Raw genomic sequence first — 5,000 nt, 5'->3', positions numbered from 1 at the left:
CGCTGTCTCGTCTGTCAGAGTTCTACCTGTATGGAATGTGCAGGGAGGGGGGAGGATAGATGTGGACATGCCCAGACGGGGCCTCCCCCTCATTGTGTGTCCACAGGACAGACTGGGCCTCCAGTGCTTACTGGTTCCTAAATCAGCCCATCTCACTGGCCCACAGCTGGTTACTCATGAGTTGGGTTTGTTTTGTTAAGGACAAAGAGAATTCTTTCCTCTGTATTTGAATCATTCTTCATCGTGTATCAGCTAATTTGACAATGCCGTATAAATAAATATTTCAACACTGTATCAGTTATAGTTTAGATCTATGATATCTTCACTGTTCAACACCATCAGTAGTAGCATGGTTAACAAGAGCTGCTGGGCTCAGGAGGTAGAGCAGGTATCCACTAAACAGAAGGTTGGTGGTTCGATCCCCCACTTCTCCAGTCCACATGTCAAAGTGTCCCTGAGCATGATACTGGACTTCAAATTGTGTGAGTGTGTGTGTATGTATGTGTATAGTGCTTTGGATAAAAAAGTGCTATGTCACTCTTGATGAGCAGGTTGGCACATTGCCATCATTGTGTGATTGTTTGTATGAGTAGGTGAAAGTTGGTTGAATGATGTGTTGTAAAGCTCTTTTACTTAACTTATTTTTACCTAACTTGAGTACATAAGTGTAATACTCCATTACAAGTAAAACTCCTGCATGAAAAATCCCCTACAGTAAACGTATGTATTATTAGGAGTGATGTACTTAAAGTATTACAGTAAAAGTACTGCAGTATTATGAGTGATGTAGTATGCAGTATTACAGTAAAAGTACTGCAGTATTATGAGCGATGTAGTATGCAGTATTACAGTAAAAGTACTGCAGTATTATGAGTGATGTAGTATGCAGTATTACAGTAAAAGTACTGCAGTATTATAGTGATGTAGTATGCAGTATTACAGTAAAAGTACTGCAGTATTATAGTGATGTAGTATGCAGTATTACAGTAAAAGTACTGCAGTATTATGAGTGATGTAGTATGCAGTATTACAGTAAAAGTACTGCAGTATTATGAGTGATGTAGTATGCAGTATTACAGTAAAGTACTGCAGTATTATGAGTGATGTAGTATGCAGTATTACAGTAAAGTACTGCAGTATTATGAGTGATGTAGTATGCAGTATTACAGTAAAAGTACTGCAGTATTATGAGTGATGTAGTATGCAGTATTACAGTAAAGTAATGGTTTGGTCCTCTGACTGATATATTATTATTATGACATCATTAGATTATTAATAGTGAAGCATCAGTGTTAGAGCAGCATGTTACTGTTGTAGCTGCTGGAGGTGGAGCTAGTTTACACTACTTTATATACAGTTAGCTAGTTTAGTCCAGTGGTTCCCAACCTAGGGGTGGGGCCCCTCCAAAGGGTCATCAGATAAATGTGAGGGGTGGTGAGATGATTAATGGGAGAGGAAAGAAGAAAAAGTCAGTTTCTTCAGTTTTTGGATTTGTTCTCTAATCTTTGATTTTTGCTGAAATATTGGATCATTTGAACATTTATTGAAATGAAAGCATGTGAGAGGTTTAGAGGGAAAATCACTATTTGGTGAAGCTGTTAACAACTCATAGACATCTGAAATGTGAGCCGACTACACACTGCTTTTTGTAAGACGTCAAAAGACAAAAAGGTTGGAAACCACTGGTTTCATCTTTAACAGTGTGTTGTATTTTAAAAGCTTGTTATATTATCCATTGTGTCAAATCTGCATCTGAAAAGTAACTAAAGCTGTCAAATAAATGTAGTGGAGTAGAAAGTACAATATTTCCCTCTGAGATGTAGTGGAGTGGAAGTATAAAGTAGCATGGAAATACTCAAGTGAAGTACAAGTACCTCAGAAGTATAGGCTTTTTTATTGGCTTTGCATTGGCTTTGCATTGGCTTTGAGGTATCCATGTTTTAGAATTCTGCTTCAACTCTTGTTGTGAAAACACAGCGGTCAGTGTGACATTGACTTGAGTTACAGAAGCTAAAGGAAACACAGTTTAAACAGGAAGTAATGTCAGGAAATGACATTAGATAACATACATTGGACATTTGCTCTGATAAGCGGCAACACAGAGCTATCAGGACGCTTTGCTTTCACACGCGCTGCAGTAATAGTCACACGCACACATACACACGCACAGTCACTCTCTAGCTCGCACTCTTGCTAGTGTAACCGTGTAGTTTATTATATGTTTATTATTTTTAATTATTAATTTTATTATATTACATGATGTTATTGGTTTTATTTGTTTAAGGTATTGTTAAGTTTATTAATTATTTAATTTAGACTATAATATTTTATTTTCACTTTAGTGTTTTGTTTTATAGATGATTTGAAGATGTATTGGTTAAAAGGTTTTGATAGCAGCTTCTCTGTACTGAATGAGGTTGGTCCCATGTGACCTTTATTTTGGTGGGGACTGGGGACCGGAAAAGGAAAAAGACAGAAGAAGTCCTGCTCGTGTTGAGTGCGGTTGCCTCGACGTTGAACTGTCTGTAAGTGAGAGAAAATAAAATCTCCCTGTCCTGCCGTAACGGTGTCTTTTTAATGGAAGAATAATTAAGCCTTGTAACCCGCAACACCCACGGCCCCGGCACGTTACCCATCTACAAACCAGGGTTACACTTGCACGCTCCAGATTCCGGGAGATTGGATCTCATTTGCGGGTGTCAAGGAGCCACTATCAATACGCGGGAGATTTGGGATGTCTGACTTTGTAGTAAAAACACACGCAAAAACAGATTTTGCACGGGCACTGCACTAGTATTTACAACTCAACAATCTCAGAGACAAATATCCTATAATCTGAGCTGATAACACCACAACTAAAAGAGTAGAGAAGAGAATAGATTTCTATAATTGGGTTGAACTGAACTTTTAAGTTAACAGCTAAAAATCTTCAAAAACATGTCTTTTTTGTTTTGTTCTTTTAATATGGTAATTATTGTTAAAACATACAGAGCTTGAGAAGCAGATGGGTCACAGAGTAAAGATTGAATTTATGAAGAATGTTGACTGAGTGAAAACAGGAAAATGATAACAACCCCAATAGTGACCCCATATCTGTTGTTTTATCACTTGGAATGACCTGATCTGAGTGAAGTGTTATGTATTCACTGTAATGACTCAATAGATACTATGATATACATGATTATACTGTTCAGTTTACATGATTATATAGTTCAGTCTATCGACTAATTCAGAAAATATGTTGTGAAATTCTACTGTATTTTTCTAATGTATCAGGGACATTTAGTCTTTATAAGTATAGAGATACATGAATGTACACACACACACACACACACACACACACACACACACACACACACACACACACACACACACACACACACACACACACACACACACACACACACACACACGGCATATTTCCTCTTGGAGTGAATGTGATCCTGACCAACTGAACTACAGGCCAGTTGTTCCATGTTTTCCTTCTGGGGTTCTGGCTCGTTGCCAAAAGCTGCAACAACTGCAGCTTTTCACTCAGCAGTGTTTACAGACGTCACAGGAAGAAGACACATTTCAGACACGCACCTCATTACGTCAATGAAATGGTAATAGTGAATGGTGGTGTCACGTCTGAATAAGCAACCTCAACATCTTTATGTAAAAGTCCCGATGACAAGTCTGATGAAGTCAGATTTCACATTTCTGTCCTTTCAGAACAACATAAAGGCTTCTGCAGCACATCTGGTTGCACTGCTGTAAAGAGGAAATGAGCACTAAAATATGTTTTGCTCTGTACACAGAGTCACAGATTCTTCTTCTTCTTTTCTAACAATACACACATTGTGTGAAAACTGTGTGTCTCCTTGAACTTGAAAGTTCAGTTAAGCAGGGCATTCAATTTGACATAAAGTTGCAGTTGATAAAAAGATGATACAGAAGAGAACACAAGACTTTTCTTCCCTCATATTATTAATTTACAGCTCACAGCTGTTCCCAGCTGCAGCAGTGCTTCATGTCATGAACTAGGTGCCAAATATCACAGAGTGTTATGGTTCTTTCTGTCGTGTCTGATTAAAACCATAAGGAACATATACGTAGCAATGTATATATGCCATTACTAAAAAGTAGTAGGTTGGTCACTCTGATTTATATCCTGTTTCTTCACATTCTGCCATAATCCTCTAATATATTCTCTCAAAATGGATTTAAAGCAGAAATGCTGGGTCCACAAAAAAAGAATGTGTGCAAGTTATTCATACGTTTATTCCAGTAATGTGCAGTGAGGTCCATGGCTGGGTAGGCAGGATCAGCCAGAGCTTAAATCACATACAAAAATATATATTATGTAGAACTCAATATTAAAACCACTGCAAAGTCAGTCAAAATGCAGCTGTCAAAAATGTAGCTAGTTACTGACATCAGGATTATAGCGCGCACACAATTACTGCTAATACATTTTTTGAGACATACATTCACCTGCATTTCTACAGGATTTACAGCATAGGAGCACCCAAAGACAAGAGCACAACAAGAAATCACCTGTATCTCAACAACAGCATTGCTAGACCTTGGGGGGGTTCGAGAAGCCATCCCGCTGTGGAGGCAGAGAAGCGTTGTGCCTCAATGATGCCCACTGAAGACAGCGTGAGAACAGACTACGCATGCGCGAACCTAAACTAAACTGTTTGCGTTCATTTCACACGTAGCAGAGAGGCAGAGGTTGAGTCTGCCTCAGCCTCATGTATTCACATACTCCAGCTTTGAAAACAAGCTCTCCAGAGAAGTGGCATTCCTTATATCGTTAAAACAACACATTTCACGTTTTCATTTTTTATTTTTACAACAATCAAAACAAAATTATAAAAAAAAATATAACCTGTTAATGACCTTCACCAGGGTTACAAGATTACATTCATGTAATGGAAAACAATATTACAGAAAAAGTATCTCTGCATTTAAGGGTTAATGATGCTTACATCAACCATGGCTGCTGGAGAGCT

This window comes from Scomber scombrus, chromosome 18 (genome assembly GCF_963691925.1).
Source record: "Scomber scombrus chromosome 18, fScoSco1.1, whole genome shotgun sequence".
Classification (NCBI taxonomy): domain Eukaryota; kingdom Metazoa; phylum Chordata; class Actinopteri; order Scombriformes; family Scombridae; genus Scomber; species Scomber scombrus.
Note: the sequence above shows the minus strand (reverse complement) of the source record.